Source organism: Papaver somniferum, unplaced genomic scaffold (genome assembly GCF_003573695.1).
Source record: "Papaver somniferum cultivar HN1 unplaced genomic scaffold, ASM357369v1 unplaced-scaffold_97, whole genome shotgun sequence".
NCBI lineage: Eukaryota > Viridiplantae > Streptophyta > Magnoliopsida > Ranunculales > Papaveraceae > Papaver > Papaver somniferum.
Genome location: NW_020652859.1, coordinates 243,800 through 262,387, shown reverse-complemented (window position 1 = coordinate 262,387; position 18,588 = coordinate 243,800).

Here is an 18,588-nt window from a genome sequence, read left to right as displayed (position 1 = left end):
TATAGCGTTCGAGTCTTTTCGAGTGTGTATTTTTTGAATGTACACTCGAAACTGCTCTAAGTAGAAAAATCTTGTTTATGTGGCCTAGACTTCAAAATTTGGCTAAAATATCAAGATCATGTGGGTCTATAGACCAACATGTCCTGATCAATAGCATGTTTTCAATCAAAATAGACACCTCTTGAGCTAAATTATAGCGTTCGAGTGTGTATTTTTCGAATGTACACTCGAAACTGCTCTAAGTATAATATCAGTGTTTATGAGGCCTAGGATTCAAAACTTGGCTAAAATATCAAGATCATGTGGATCTATAGACCAAATGTCCTGATAATTAGCATGTTTTCAATCAAAATAGACACCTCTTGAGCTAAATTATAGCGTTCGAGTCTTTTCGAGTGTGTATTTTTCGAATGTACACTCGAAACTGCTCTAAGTAGAAAAATCTTGTTTATGTGGCCTAGACTTCAAAATTTGGCTAAAATATCAAGATCATGTGGGTCTATAGACCAACATGTCCTGATCATTAGCATGTTTCCAATCAAAATAGACATCTCTTGAGCTAAATTATAACGTTCGAGTCTTTTCGAGTGTGTATTATTTGAATGTACACTCGAAACTTCTCTAAGTAGAAAATTCGTGTTTATGAGGCCTAGCCTTCAAAACTTGGCTAATATATCAAGATCATGTGGGTCTATAGACCAACATGTCCTGATCATTAGCATGTTTCCTATAAAAATAGACACCGGTTGAGCTAAATTATAGCGTTCGAGTCTTTTCGAGTGTGTATTTTTCGAATGTACACTCGAAACTGCTCTAAGTAGAAAAATCTTGTTTATGTGGCCTAGACTTCAAAATTTGGCTAAAATATCAAGATCATGTGGGTCTATAGAACAACATGTCCTGATCATTAGCATGTTTCCAATAAAAATAGACACCTCTTGAGCTAAATTATAGCGTTCGAGTCTTTTCGAGTGTGTATTTTTCGAATGTACACTCGAAACTGCTCTAAGTAGAAAAATCTTGTTTATGTGGCCTAGACTTCAAAATTTGGATAAAATATCAAGATAATGTGGGTCTATAGACCAACTGTCCTGATCAATAGCATGTTTTCAATCAAAATAGACACCTCTTGAGCTAAATTATAGCGTTCGAGTCTTTTCGAGTGTGTATTTTTCGAATGTACACTCGAAACTGCTCTAAGTAGACAAATCTTGTTTATGAGGCCTAGATTTCAAAATTTTGCTAAAATATCAAGATCATCTGGGTTTATAGACCAACATGTCCTGATCATTAGCATGTTTCCAATAAAAATAGAAACCTGATGAGCTAAATTATAGCGTTCGAGTCTTTTCGAGTGTGTATTTTTCGAATGTACACTCGAAACTGCTCTAAGTAGACAAATCTTGTTTATGAGGCCTAGATTTCAAATTTTGCTAAAATATCAAGATCATATGGGTCTATATACCAACATGTCCTGATCATTAGCATGTTTCCAATAAAAATATACACCGGTTGAGCTAAATTATAACGTTCAAGTCTTTTCGAGTGTGTATTATTTGGATGTACACTCAAAGCTGCCCTAAGTAGAAAATTCGTGTTTATGAGGCCTAGGCTTCAAAACTTGGCTAAAATATCAAGATCATCTGGGTCTATAGACCAACATGTCCTGATAATTAGCATTTTTCCAATAAAAATAAAAACCTGTTGAGCTAAATTATAGCGTTCGAGTCTTTTCGAGTGTGTATTATTCGAATGTACACTCGAAACTGCTCTAAGTAGAAAATTCGTGTTTATGAGGCCTAGGCTTCAAAACTTGGCTTAAATATCAAGATCATGTGGGTCTATAGACCAACATATCCTGATAATTAGCATGTTTTCAATCAAAATAGACACCTCTTGAGCTAAATTATAGCGTTCGAGTCTTTTCGAGTGTGTATTTTTCGAATGTACAGTCGAAACTTCTCTAAGTAGACAAATCTTGTTTATGAGGCCTAGACTTCAAAATTTTGCTAAAATATCAAGATCATCTGGGTCTATAGACCAACATGTCCTGATCATTAGCATGTTTCCAATAAAAATAAAAACCTGTTGAGCTAAATTATAGCGTTCGAGTCTTTTCGAGTGTGTATTATTCGAATGTACACTCGAAAATGCTCTAATTAGAAAATTCGTGTTTATGAGGCTTAGGCTTCAAAACTTGGCTAAAATATCAAGATCATGTGGGTCTATAGACCAACATGTCCTGATAATTAGCATGTTTTTCAGTCAAAATAGACACCTCTTGAGCTAAATTATAGCATTCGAGTCTTTTCGAGTGTGTATTATTCAAATGTACACTCGAAACTGCTCTAAGTAGAAAATTCGTATTTATGATGCCTAGCCTTCAAAACTTGGCTAACATATCAACATCATGTGGGTCTATAGACCAACATGTCCTGATAATTAGCATGTTTTCAATCAAAATAGACACCTCTTGAGCTAAATTATCGCATTCGAGTCTTTTCGAGTGTGTATTATTCGAATGTATACTCGAAACTACTCTAAGTAGAAAATTCGTGTTTATGAGGCCTAGCCTTTAAAACTTGGCTAACATATCAAGATCATGTGGGTCTATAGACCAACATGTCCTGATAATTAGCATGTTTTCAATCAAAATAGTCACCTCTTGAGCTAAATTATAGCGTTCGAGTCTTTTCGAGTGTGTATTTTTCGAATGTACACTCGAAACTGCTCTAAGTAGAAAAATCTTGTTTATGTGGCCTAGACTTCAAAATTTGGATAAAATATCAAGATCATGTGGGTCTATAGACCAACATGTCCTGATCATTAGCATGTTTCCAATAAAAATAAAAACCTGTTGAGCTAAATTATAGCATTCGAGTCTTTTCGAGTGTGTATTTTTCGAATGTACACTCGAAACTACTCTAAGTAGAAAATTCGTGTTTATGAGGCCTAGCCTTCAAAACTTGGCTAACATATCAAGATCATGTGGGTCTATAGACCAAAATGTCCTGATCAATAGCATGTTTTCAATCAAAATAGACACCTCTTGAGCTAAATTATAGCGTTCGAGTCTTTTCGAGTGTGTATTTTTCGAACGTACACTCGAAACTGCTCTAAGTAGACAAATCTTGTTTATGAGGCCTAGATTTCAAAATTTTGCTAAAATATCAAGATCATCTGGGTCTATAGACCAACATGTCCTGATCATTAGCATGTTTCCAATAAAAATAAAAACCTCTTGAGCTAAATTATAGCGTTCGAGTCTTTTCGAGTGTGTATTATTCGAATGTACACTCGAAAATGCTCTAATTAGAAAATTCGTGTTTATGAGGCTTAGGCTTCAAAACTTGGCTAAAATATCAAGATCATGTGGGTCTATAGACCAACATGTCCTGATAATTAGCATGTTTTTCAGTCAAAATAGACACCTCTTGAGCTAAATTATAGCATTCGAGTCTTTTCGAGTGTGTATTATTCAAATGTACACTCGAAACTGCTCTAAGTAGAAAATTCGTATTTATGATGCCTAGCCTTCAAAACTTGGCTAACATATCAACATCATGTGGGTCTATAGACCAACATGTCCTGATAATTAGCATGTTTTCAATCAAAATAGACACCTCTTGAGCTAAATTATAGCATTCGAGTCTTTTCGAGTGTGTATTATTCGAATATACACCCGAAACTGCTCTAAGTAGAAAAATCTTGTTTATGTGGCCTAGACTTCAAAATTTGGATAAAATATCAAGATCATGTGGGTCTATAGACCAACATGTCCTGATCATTAGCATGTTTCCAATAAAAATAAAAACCTGTTGAGCTAAATTATAGCATTCGAGTCTTTTCGAGTGTGTATTTTTCGAATGTACACTCGAAACTGCTCTAAGTAGAAAATTCGTGTTTATGAGGCCTAGCCTTCAAAACTTGGCTAACATATCAAGATCATGTGGGTCTATAGACCAAAATGTCCTGATCAATAGCATGTTTTCAATCAAAATAGACACCTCTTGAGCTAAATTATAGCGTTCGAGTCTTTTCGAGTGTGTATTTTTCGAACGTACACTCGAAACTGCTCTAAGTAGACAAATCTTGTTTATGAGGCCTAGATTTCAAAATTTTGCTAAAATATCAAGATCATTTGGGTCTATAGATCAACATGTCCTGATCATTTGCATGTTTCCAATAAAAATAAAAACTTGTTGAGCTAAATTATAGCGTTCGAGTCTTTTCGAGTGTGTATTATTCGAATGTACACTCGAAAATGCTCTAATTAGAAAATTCGTGTTTATGAGGCCTAGGCTTCAAAACTTGGCTAAAATATCAAGATCATGTGGGTCTATAGACCAACATGTCATGATAATTAGCATTTTTTCAATCAAAATAGTCACCTCTTGAGCTAAATTATAGCGTTCGAGTCTTTTCGAGTGTGTATTTTTCGAATGTACACTCGAAACTGCTCTAAGTAGAAAAATCTTGTTTATGTGGCCTAGACTTCAAAATTTGGATAAAATATCAAGATCATGTGGGTCTATAGACCAACATGTCCTGATCATTAGCATGTTTCCAATAAAAATAAAAACCTGTTGAGCTAAATTATAGCATTCGAGTCTTTTCGAGTGTGTATTATTCGAATGTACACTCGAAACTACTCTAAGTAGAAAATTCGTGTTTATGAGGCCTAGCCTTTAAAACTTGGCTAACATATCAAGATCATGTGGGTCTATAGACCAACATGTCCTGATAATTAGCATGTTTTCAATCAAAATAGTCACCTCTTGAGCTAAATTATAGCGTTCGAGTCTTTTCGAGTGTGTATTTTTCGAATGTACACTCGAAACTGCTCTAAGTAGAAAAATATTGTTTATGTGGCCTAGACTTCAAAATTTGGCTGAAATATCAAGATCATGTGGGTCTATAGACCAACATGTCCTGATAATTAGCATGTTTTCAATTAAAATAGACACCTCTTGAGCTAAATTGTAGCGTTCGAGTCTTTTCGAGTGTGTATTTTTCGAATGTACACTCGAAACTACTCTAAGTAGACAAATCTTGTTTATGAGTCCTAGACTTCAAAATTTGGCTGAAATATCAAGATCATGTGGGTCTATAGACCAACATGTCCTGATAATTAACATGTTTTCAATCAAAATAGACACCTCTTGAGCTAAATTATAGCGTTCGAGTCTTTTCGAGTGTGTATTTTTCGAATGTACACTCGAAACTGCTCTAAGTAGAAAAATCTTGTTTATGTGGCCTAGACTTCAAAATTTGGATAAAATATCAAGATCATGTGGGTCTATAGACCAACATGTCCTGATCATTAGCATGTTTTCAATCAAAATAGAAACCTGTTGATCTAAATTATAGCGTTCGAGTCTTTTCGAGTGTTATTATTCGCATGTACACTCGAAACTGCTCTAAGTAGAAAATTCGTGTTTATGAGGCCTAGGCTTCAAAACTTGGATAAAATATCAAGATCATGTGGGTCTATAGACCAACATGTCCTGATAATTAACATGTTTTCAATCAAAATAGACACCTCTTGAGCTAAATTATAGCGTTCGAGTCTTTTCGAGTGTGTATTTTTCGAATGTACACTCGAAACTGCTCTAAGTAGAAAAATCTTGTTTATGTGGCCTAGACTTCAAAATTTGGATAAAATATCAAGATCATGTGGGTCTATAGACCAACATGTCCTGATCATTAGCATGTTTCCAATCAAAATAGAAACCGGTTGATCTAAATTATAGCGTTCGAGTCTTTTCGAGTGTTTATTATTCGAATGTACACTCGAAACTGCTATAAGTAGAAAATTCGTGTTTATGACGCTTAGGCTTCAAAACTTGGATAAAATATCAAGATCATGTGGGTCTATAGACCAACATGTCCTGATAATTAGCATGTTTTCAATCAAAATAGACACCTCTTGAGCTAAATTATAGCGTTCGAGTCTTTTCGAGAGTGTATTTTTCGAATGTACACTCGAAACTGCTCTAAGTAGAAAAATCTTGTTTATGTGGCCTAGACTTCAAAATTTGGCTAAAATATCAAGATCATGTGGGTCTATAGACCAACATGTCCTGATCATTAGCATGTTTTCAATCAAAATAGACACCTCTCGAGCTAAATTATAGCGTTCGAGTCTTTTCGAGTGTGTATTTTTCGAATGTACACTCGAGACTGGTCTAAGTAGAAAAATCTTGTTTATGTGGCCTAGACTTCAAAATTTGGCTAAAATATCAAGATCATGTGGGTCTATAGACCAACATGTCCTGATCAATAGCATGTTTTCAATCAAAATAGACACCTCTTGAGCTAAATTATAGCGTTCGAGTCTTTTCGAGTGTGTACTTTTCGAATGTACACTCGAAACTGCTCTAAGTAGACAAATCTTGTTTATGAGGCCTAGATTTCAAAATTTTGCTAAAATATCAAGATCATTTGGGCCTATAGACCAACATGTCCAGATCATTAGCATGTTTCCAATAAAAATAGAAACTTGTTGATCTAAATTATAGCGTTCGAGTCTTTTCGAGTGTGTATTATTCGAATGTACACTCGAAACTGCTCTAAGTAGAAAATTCGTGTTTATGAGGCCTAGGCTTCAAAACTTGGATAAAATATCAAGATCATGTGGGTCTATAGACCAACATGTCCTGATAATTAGCATGTTTTCAATCAAAATAGACACCTCTTGAGCTAAATTATAGCGTTCGAGTCTTTTCGAGTGTGTATATTTCGAATGTACACTCGAAACTGCTCTAAGTAGAAAAATCTTGTTTATGTGGCCTAGACTTCAAAATTTGGATAAAATATCAAGATCATGTGGGTCTATAGACCAACATGTCCTGATCATTAGCATGTTTTCAATCAAAATAGACACCTCTTGAGCTAAATTATAGCGTTCGAGTCTTTTCGAGTGTGTATTTTTCGAATGTACACTCGAAACTGCTCTAAGTAGAAAAATCTTGTTTATGTGGCCTAGACTTCAAAATTTGGCTAAAATATCAAGATCATGTGGGTCTATAGACCAACATGTCCTGATCAATAGCATGTTTTCAATTAAAATAAACACCTCTTGAGCTAAATTATAGCGTTCGAGTCTTTTCGAGTGTGTACTTTTCGAATGTACACTCGAAACTGCTCTAAGTAGACAAATCTTGTTTATGAGGCCTAGATTTCAAAATTTTGCTAAAATATCAAGATCATCTGGGTCTATAGACCAACATGTCCTGATCATTAGCATGTTTCCAATAAAAATAAAAACCTGTTGAGCTAAATTATAGCGTTCGAGTCTTTTCGAGTGTGTATTATTCAAATGTACACTCAAAACTGCTCTAAGTAGAAAATTCGTATTTATGATGCCTAGCCTTCAAAACTTGGCTAACATATCAACATCATGTGGGTCTATAGACCAACATGTCCTGATAATTAGCATGTTTTCAATCAAAATAGACACCTCTTGAGCTAAATTATAGCATTCGAGTCTTTTCGAGTGTGTATTATTCGAATATACACCCGAAACTGCTCTAAGTAGAAAATTCATGTTTATGAGGCCTAGCCTTCAGAACTTGGCTAACATATCAAGATCATGTGGGTCTACAGACCAACATGTCCTGATAATTAGCATGTTTTCAATCAAAATAGTCACCTCTTGAGCTAAATTATAGCGTTCGAGTCTTTTCGAGTGTGTATTTTTCGAATGTACACTCGAAACTGCTCTAAGTAGAAAAATCTTGTTTATGTGGCCTAGACTTCAAAATTTGGATAAAATATCAAGATCATGTGGGTCTATAGACCACCATGTCCTGATCATTAGCATGTTTCCAATAAAAATAAAAACATGTTGAGCTAAATTATAGCGTTCGAGTCTTTTCGAGTGTGTATTTTTCGAATGTACACTCGAAACTGCTCTAAGTAGAAAATTCGTGTTTATGAGGCCTAGCCTTCAAAACTTGGCTAACATATCAAGATCATGTGGGTCTATAGACCAAAATATCCTGATCAATAGCATGTTTTCAATCAAAATAGACACCTCTTGAGCTAAATTATAGCGTTCGAGTCTTTTCGAGTGTGTATTTTTCGAACGTACACTCGAAACTGCTCTAAGTAGACAAATCTTGTTTATGAGGCCTAGATTTCAAAATTTTGCTAAAATATCAAGATCATCTGGGTCTATAGACCAACATGTCCTGATCATTAGCATGTTTCCAATAAAAATAAAAACCTGTTGAGCTAAATTATAGCGTTCGAATCTTTTCGAGTGTGTATTATTCAAATGTACACTCAAAACTGCTCTAAGTAGAAAATTCGTATTTATGATGCCTAGCCTTCAAAACTTGGCTAACATATCAACATCATGTGGGTCTATAGACCAACATGTCCTGATAATTAGCATGTTTTCAATCAAAATAGACACCTCTTGAGCTAAATTATAGCATTCGAGTCTTTTCGAGTGTGTATTATTCGAATGTACACTCGAAACTACTCTAAGTAGAAAATTCGTGTTTATGAGGCCTAGCCTTTAAAACTTGGCTAACATATCAAGATCATGTGGGTCTATAGACCAACATGTCCTGATAATTAGCATGTTTTCAATCAAAATAGTCACCTCTTGAGCTAAATTATAGCGTTCGAGTCTTTTCGAGTGTGTATTTTTCGAATGTACACTCGAAACTGCTCTAAGTAGACAAATCTTGTTTATGAGGCCTAGATTTCAAATTTTTTCTAAAATATCAAGATCATATGGGTCTATAGACCAACATGTCCTGATCATTAGCATGTTTCCAATAAAAATAGAAACCTGTTGAGCTAAATTATAGCGTTCGAGTCTTTTCGAGTGTGTATTATTCGAATGTACACTCGAAACTTCTCTAAGTAGAAAATTCGTGTTTATGAGGCCTAGCCTTCAAAACTTGGCTAAAATATCAAGATCATGTGGGTCTATAGACCAACATGTCCTGATAATTAGCATGTTTTCAATCAAAATAGTCACCTCTTGAGCTAAATTATAGCGTTCGAGTCTTTTCGAGTGTGTATTTTTCGAATGTACACTCGAAACTGCTCTAAGTAGACAAATCTTGTTTATGAGGCCTAGATTTCAAATTTTTTCTAAAATATCAAGATCATCTGGGTCTATAGACCAACATGTCCTGATCATTAGCATGTTTCCAATAAAAATAGAAACCTGTTGAGCTAAATAATAGCGTTCGAGTCTTTTCGAGTGTGTATTATTCGAATGTACACTTGAAACTGCTCTAAGTAGAAAATTCGTGTTTATCCTATCCTTCAAAACTTGGGTAAAATATCAAGATCATGTGGGTCTATAGACCAACATGTCCTGATAATTAGCATGTTTTCAATCAAAATAGTCACCTCTTGAGCTAAATTATAGCGTTCGAGTCTTTTCGAGTGTGTATTTTTCGAATGTACACTCGAAACTGCTCTAAGTAGACAAATCTTGTTTATGAGGCCTAGATTTCAATTTTTTTCTAAAATATCAAGATCATCTGGGTCTATAGACCAACATGTCCTGATCAATAGCATGTTTTCAATCAAAATAGACACCTCTTGAGCTAAATTATAGCGTTCGAGTCTTTTCGAGTGTGTATTTTTCGAATGTACACTCGAAACTGCTCTAAGTAGAAAATTCGTGTTTATGAGGCCTAGCCTTTAAAACTTGGCTAACATATCAAGATCATGTGGGTCTATAGACCAACATGTCCTGATAATTAGCATGTTTTCAATCAAAATAGACACCTCTTGAGCTAAATTATAGCGTTCGAGTCTTTTCGAGTGTGTATTTTTCGAATGTACACTCGAAACTGCTCTAAGTAGAAAAATCTTGTTTATGTGGCCTAGACTTCAAAATTTGGCTAAAATATCAAGATCATGTGGGTCTATAGACCAACATGTCCTGATAATTAGCATGTTTTCAATCAAAATAGATACCTCTTGAGCTAAATTATAGCGTTCGAGTCTTTTCGAGTGTGTATTTTTCGAATGTACACTCGAAACTGCTCTAAGTAGAAAAATCTTGTTTATGTGGCCTAGACTTCAAAATTTGGCTAAAAAATCAAGATCATCTGGGTCTATAGACCAACATGACCTGATAATTAGCATGTTTTCAATCAAAATAGACACCTCTTGAGCTAAATTATAGCGTTCGAGTCTTTTCGAGTGTGTATTTTTCGAATGTACACTCGAAACTGCTCTAAGTAGAAAAATCTTGTTTATGTGGCCTAGACTTCAAAATTTGGCTAAAATATCAAGATCATGTGGGTCTATAGACCAACATGTCCTGATAATTAGCATGTTTCAAATCAAAATAGACACCTCTTGAGCTAAATTATAGCGTTCGAGTCTTTTAGAGTGTGTATTTTTCGAATATACACTCGAAACTGCTCTAAGTAGAAAATTCGTGTGTATGAGGCCTAGGCTTCAAAACTTGGCTAAAATATCAAGATCATGTGGGTCTATAGACCAACATGTCCTGATAATTAGCATGTTTTCAATCAAAATAGACATCTCTTGAGATAAATTATAGCGTTCGAGTCTTTTCGAGTGTGTATTATTCGAATGTACACTCGAAACTGCTCTAAGTAGAAAAATCTTGTTTATGTGGCCTAGACTTCAAAATTTGGCTAAAATATCAAGATCATGTGGGTCAATAGACCAACATGTCCTGATCAATAGCATGTTTTCAATCAAAATAGACACCTCTTGAGCTAAATTATAGCGTTCGAGTCTTTTAGAGTGTGTATTTTTCGAATATACACTCGAAACTGCTCTAAGTAGAAAATTCGTGTGTATGTGGCCTAGGCTTCAAAACTTGGCTAAAATATCAAGATCATGTGGGTCTATAGACCAACATGTCCTGATAATTAGCATGTTTTCAATCAAAATAGACATCTCTTGAGATAAATTATAGCGTTCGAGTCTTTTCGAGTGTGTATTATTCGAATGTACACTCGAAACTGCTCTAAGTAGAAATTTCGTGTGTATGAGGCCTAGGCTTCAAAACTTGGCTAAAATATCAAGATCATGTGGGTCTATAGACCAACATGTCCTGATAATTAGCATGTTTTCAATCAAAATAGACATCTCTTGAGATAAATTATAGCGTTCGAGTCTTTTCGAGTGTGTATTTTTTGAATGTACACTTGAAACTGCTCTAAGTAAAAAAATCTTGTTTGTGTGGCCTAGACTTCAAAATTTGGCTAAAATATCAAGATCATGTGGGTCTATAGACCAACATGTCCTGATAATTAGCATGTTTTCAATCAAAATTGGCATCTCTGGAGATAAATTATAGCGTTCGAGTCTTTTCGAGTGTGTATTTTTTGAATGTACACTTGAAACTGCTCTAAGTAGAAAAATCTTGTTTATGTGGCCTAGACTTCAAAATTTGGCTAAAATATCAAGATCATGTGGGTCTATAGACCAACATGTCCTGATCAATAGCATGTTTTCAATCAAAATAGACATCTCTGGAGCTAAACTATAGCGTTCGAGTCTTTTCGAGTGTGTATTTTTCGAATGTACACTCGAAACTGCTCTAAGTAGAAAAGTTGTGTTTATGAGGCCTAGGATTCAAAACTTGGCTAAAATATCAAGATCATGTGGGTCTATAGACCAACATGTCCTGATAATTAGCATGTTTTCAATCAAAATAGACATCTCTTGAGATAAATTATAGCGTTCGAGTCTTTTCGAGTGTGTATTTTTTGAATGTACACTTGAAACTGCTCTAAGTAGAAAAATATTGTTTGTGTGGCCTAGACTTCAAAATTTGGCTAAAATATCAAGATCATGTGGGTCTATAGACCAACATGTCCTGATAATTAGCATGTTTTCAATCAAAATAGACATCTCTGGAGCTAAACTATAGCGTTCGAGTCTTTTCGAGTGTGTATTTTTTGAATGTACACTTGAAACTGCTCTAAGTAGAAAAATCTTGTTTGTGTGGCCTAGACTTCAAAATTTGGCTAAAATATCAAGATCATGTGGGTCTATAGACCAACATGTCCTGATCAATAGCATGTTTTCAATCAAAATAGACACCTCTTGAGCTAAATTATAGCGTTCGAGTCTTTTCGAGTGTGTATTTTTTGAATGTACACTCGAAACTGCTATAAGTAGAAAATTCGTGTGTATGTGGCCTAGGCTTCAAAACTTGGCTAAAATATCAAGATCATGTGGGTCTATAGACCAACATGTCCTGATAATTAGCATGTTTTCAATCAAAATAGACATCTCTTGAGATAAATTATAGCGTTCGAGTCTTTTCGAGTGTGTATTTTTTGAATGTACACTTGAAACTGCTCTAAGTAGAAAAATCTTGTTTGTGTGGCCTAGACTTCAAAATTTGGCTAAAATATCAAGATCATGTGGGTCTATAGACCAACATGTCCTGATAATTAGCATGTTTTCAATCAAAATTGACATCTCTGGAGCTAAATTATAGCGTTCGAGTCTTTTCGAGTGTGTATTTTTCGAATGTACACTCGAAACTGCTCTAAGTAGAAAATTTGTGTTTATGAGGCCTAGGATTCAAAACTTGGCTAAAATATCAAGATCATGTGGGTCTATAGACCAACATGTCCTGATAATTAGCATGTTTTCAATCAAAATAGACACCTCTTGAGCTAAATTATAGCGTTCGAGTCTTTTCGAGTATGTATTTTTCGAATGTACACTCGAAACTGCTCTAAGTAGAAAAATCTTGTTTATGTGGCCTAGACTTCAAAATTTGGCTAAAATATCAAGATCATGTGGGTCTATAGACCAACATGTCCTGATCATTAGCATGTTTTCAATCAAAATAGACACCTCTCGAGCTAAATTATAGCGTTCGAGTCTTTTCGAGTGTGTATTTTTCGAATGTACACTCGAGACTGGTCTAAGTAGAAAAATCTTGTTTATGTGGCCTAGACTTCAAAATTTGGCTAAAATATCAAGATCATGTGGGTCTATAGACCAACATGTCCTGATCAATAGCATGTTTTCAATCAAAATAGACACCTCTTGAGCTAAATTATAGCGTTCGAGTCTTTTCGAGTGTGTACTTTTCGAATGTACACTCGAAACTGCTCTAAGTAGACAAATCTTGTTTATGAGGCCTAGATTTCAAAATTTTGCTAAAATATCAAGATCATTTGGGCCTATAGACCAACATGTCCAGATCATTAGCATGTTTCCAATAAAAATAGAAACTTGTTGATCTAAATTATAGCGTTCGAGTCTTTTCGAGTGTGTATTATTCGAATGTACACTCGAAACTGCTCTAAGTAGAAAATTCGTGTTTATGAGGCCTAGGCTTCAAAACTTGGATAAAATATCAAGATCATGTGGGTCTATAGACCAACATGTCCTGATAATTAGCATGTTTTCAATCAAAATAGACACCTCTTGAGCTAAATTATAGCGTTCGAGTCTTTTCGAGTGTGTATATTTCGAATGTACACTCGAAACTGCTCTAAGTAGAAAAATCTTGTTTATGTGGCCTAGACTTCAAAATTTGGATAAAATATCAAGATCATGTGGGTCTATAGACCAACATGTCCTGATCATTAGCATGTTTTCAATCAAAATAGACACCTCTTGAGCTAAATTATAGCGTTCGAGTCTTTTCGAGTGTGTATTTTTCGAATGTACACTCGAAACTGCTCTAAGTAGAAAAATCTTGTTTATGTGGCCTAGACTTCAAAATTTGGCTAAAATATCAAGATCATGTGGGTCTATAGACCAACATGTCCTGATCAATAGCATGTTTTCAATTAAAATAAACACCTCTTGAGCTAAATTATAGCGTTCGAGTCTTTTCGAGTGTGTACTTTTCGAATGTACACTCGAAACTGCTCTAAGTAGACAAATCTTGTTTATGAGGCCTAGATTTCAAAATTTTGCTAAAATATCAAGATCATCTGGGTCTATAGACCAACATGTCCTGATCATTAGCATGTTTCCAATAAAAATAAAAACCTCTTGAGCTAAATTATAGCGTTCGAGTCTTTTCGAGTGTGTATTATTCGAATGTACACTCGAAAATGCTCTAATTAGAAAATTCGTGTTTATGAGGCTTAGGCTTCAAAACTTGGCTAAAATATCAAGATCATGTGGGTCTATAGACCAACATGTCCTGATAATTAGCATGTTTTTCAGTCAAAATAGACACCTCTTGAGCTAAATTATAGCATTCGAGTCTTTTCGAGTGTGTATTATTCAAATGTACACTCGAAACTGCTCTAAGTAGAAAATTCGTATTTATGATGCCTAGCCTTCAAAACTTGGCTAACATATCAACATCATGTGGGTCTATGGACCAACATGTCCTGATAATTAGCATGTTTTCAATCAAAATAGACACCTCTTGAGCTAAATTATAGCATTCGAGTCTTTTCGAGTGTGTATTATTCGAATGTACACTCGAAACTACTCTAAGTAGAAAATTCGTGTTTATGAGGCCTAGCCTTTAAAACTTGGCTAACATATCAAGATCATGTGGGTCTATAGACCAACATGTCCTGATAATTAGCATGTTTTCAATCAAAATAGTCACCTCTTGAGCTAAATTATAGCGTTCGAGTCTTTTCGAGTGTGTATTTTTCGAATGTACACTCGAAACTGCTCTAAGTAGAAAAATCTTGTTTATGTGGCCTAGACTTCAAAATTTGGATAAAATATCAAGATCATGTGGGTCTATAGACCAACATGTCCTGATCATTAGCATGTTTCCAATAAAAATAAAAACCTGTTGAGCTAAATTATAGCGTTCGAGTCTTTTCGAGTGTGTATTATTCGAATGTACACTCGAAAATGCTCTAATTAGAAAATTCGTGTTTATGAGGCCTAGGCTTCAAAACTTGGCTAAAATATCAAGATCATGTGGGTCTATAGACCAACATGTCCTGATAATTAGCATGTTTTCAGTCAAAATATACACCTCTTGAGCTAAATTATAGCATTCGAGTCTTTTCGAGTGTGTATTATTCAAATGTACACTCGAAACTGCTCTAAGTAGAAAATTCGTATTTATGATGCCTAGCCTTCAAAACTTGGCTAACATATCAACATCATGTGGGTCTATAGACCAACATGTCCTGATAATTAGCATGTTTTCAATCAAAATAGACACCTCTTGAGCTAAATTATAGCATTCGAGTCTTTTCGAGTGTGTATTATTCGAATATACACCCGAAACTGCTCTAAGTAGAAAATTCATGTTTATGAGGCCTAGCCTTCAGAACTTGGCTAACATATCAAGATCATGTGGGTCTACAGACCAACATGTCCTGATAATTAGCATGTTTTCAATCAAAATAGTCACCTCTTGAGCTAAATTATAGCGTTCGAGTCTTTTCGAGTGTGTATTTTTCGAATGTACACTCGAAACTGCTCTAAGTAGAAAAATCTTGTTTATGTGGCCTAGACTTCAAAATTTGGATAAAATATCAAGATCATGTGGGTCTATAGACCACCATGTCCTGATCATTAGCATGTTTCCAATAAAAATAAAAACCTGTTGAGCTAAATTATAGCGTTCGAGTCTTTTCGAGTGTGTATTTTTCGAATGTACACTCGAAACTGCTGTAAGTAGAAAATTCGTGTTTATGAGGCCTAGCCTTCAAAACTTGGCTAACATATCAAGATCATGTGGGTCTATAGACCAAAATGTCCTGATCAATAGCATGTTTTCAATCAAAATAGACACCTCTTGAGCTAAATTATAGCGTTCGAGTCTTTTCGAGTGTGTATTTTTCGAACGTACACTCGAAACTGCTCTAAGTAGACAAATCTTGTTTATGAGGCCTAGATTTCAAAATTTTGCTAAAATATCAAGATCATCTGGGTCTATAGACCAACATGTCCTGAACATTAGCATGTTTCCAATAAAAATAAAAACCTGTTGAGCTAAATTATAGCGTTCGAGTCTTATCGAGTGTGTATTATTCGAATGTACACTCGAAAATGCTCTAATTAGAAAATTCGTGTTTATGAGGCCTAGGCTTCAAAACTTGGCTAAAATATCAAGATCATGTGGGTCTATAGACCAACATGTCCTGATAATTAGCATGTTTTCAATCGAAATAGTCACCTCTTGAGCTAAATTATAGCGTTCGAGTCTTTTCGAGTGTGTATTTTTCGAATGTACACTCGAAACTTCTCTAAGTAGACAAATCTTGTTTATGAGGCCTAGACTTCAAAATTTAGCTAAAATATCAAGATCATCTGGGTCTATAGACCAACATGTCCTGATAATTAGAATGTTTTCAATCAAAATAGACACCTCTTGAGCTAAATTATAGCGTTCGAGTCTTTTCGAGTGTGTATTTTTCGAATGTACACTCGAAACTGCTCTAAGTAGAAAATTCGTGTTTATGAGGCCTAGGCTTCAAAACATGGCTAAAATATCAAGATCATGTGGGTCTATAGACCAACATGTCCTGATCAATAGCATGTTTTCAATCAAAATAGACACCTCTTGAGCTAAATTATAGCGTTCGAGTCTTTTGGAGTGTGTATTTTTCGAATGTACACTCGAAACTGCTCTAAGTAGAAAATTCGTGTGTATGAGGCCTAGGCTTCAAAACTTGGCTAAAATATCAATATCATGTGGGTCTATAGACCAACATGTCCTGATAATTAGCATGTTTTCAATTAAAATAGACATCTCTTGAGATAAATTATAACGTTCGAGTCTTTTCGAGTGTGTATTTTTCGAATGTACACTCGAAACTGCTCTAAGTAGAAAATTCGTGTTTATGAGGCCTAGGCTTCAAAACATGGCTAAAATATCAAGATCATGTGGGTCTATAGACCAACATGTCCTGATCAATAGCATGTTTTCAATCAAAATAGACACCTCTTGAGCTAAATTATAGCGTTCGAGTCTTTTGGAGTGTGTATTTTTCGAATGTACACTCGAAACTGCTCTAAGTAGAAAAATCTTGTTTATGTGGCCTAGACTTCAAAATTTGGATAAAATATCAAGATCATGTGGGTCTATAGACCAACATGTCCTGATCATTAGCATGTTTCCAATCAAAATAGACATCTCTTGAGATAAATTATAGCGTTCGAGTCTTTTCGAGTGTGTATTTTTCGAATGTACACTCGAAACTGCTCTAAGTAGAAAAATCTTGTTTATGTGGCCTAGACTTCAAAATTTGGATAAAATATCAAGATCATGTGGGTCTATAGACCACCATGTCCTGATCATTAGCATGTTTCCAATAAAAATAAAAACCTGTTGAGCTAAATTATAGCGTTCGAGTCTTTTCGAGTGTGTATTTTTCGAATGTACACTCGAAACTGCTCTAAGTAGAAAATTCGTGTTTATGAGGCCTAGCCTTCAAAACTTGGCTAACATATCAAGATCATGTGGGTCTATAGACCAAAATGTCCTGATCAATAGCATGTTTTCAATCAAAATAGTCACCTCTTGAGCTAAATTATAGCGTTCGAGTCTTTTCGAGTGTGTATTTTTCGAATGTACACTCGAAACTGCTCTAAGTAGAAAAATCTTGTTTATGTGGCCTAGACTTCAAAATTTGGATAAAATATCAAGATCATGTGGGTCTATAGACCAACATGTCCTGATCATTAGCATGTTTCCAATAAAAATAGAAACCTGTTGATCTAAATTATAGCGTTCGAGTCTTTTCGAGTGTGTATTATTCGAATGTACACTCGAAACTGCTCTAAGTAGAAAATTCGTGTTTATGAGGCCTAGACTTCAAAACTTGGATAAAATATCAAGATCATGTGGGTCTATAGACCAACATGTCCTGATAATTAACATGTTTTCAATCAAAATAAACACCTCTTGAGCTAAATTATAGCGTTCGAGTCTTTTCGAGTGTGTATTTTTCGAATGTACACTCGAAACTGCTCTAAGTAGAAAAATCTTGTTTATGTGGCCTAGACTTCAAAATTTGGATAAAATATCAAGATCATGTGGGTCTATAGACCAACATGTCCTGATCATTAGCATGTTTTCAATCAAAATAGACACCTCTTGAGCTAAATTATAGCGTTCGAGTCTTTTCGAGTGTGTATTTTTCGAATGTACACTCGAAACTGCTCTAAGTAGAAAAATCTTGTTTATGTGGCCTAGACTTCAAAATTTGGCTAAAATATCAAGATCATGTGGGTCTATAGACCAACATGTCCTGATAATTAGCATATTTTCAATCAAAATAGACACCTCTTGAGCTAAATTATAGCGTTCGAGTCTTTTCAAGTGTGTATTTTTCGAATGTACACTCGAAACTGCTCTAAGTAGAAAAATCTTGTTTATGTGGCCTAGACTTCAAAATTTGGCTAAAATATCAAGATCATGTGGGTCTATAGACCAACATGTCCTGATCATTAGCATGTTTTCAATCAAAATAGACACCTCTCGAGCTAAATTATAGCGTTCGAGTCTTTTCGAGTGTGTATTTTTCGAATGTACACTCGAGACTGGTCTAAGTAGAAAAATCTTGTTTATGTGGCCTAGACTTCAAAATTTGGCTAAAATATCAAGATCATGTGGGTCTATAGACCAACATGTCCTGATCAATAGCATGTTTTCAATCAAAA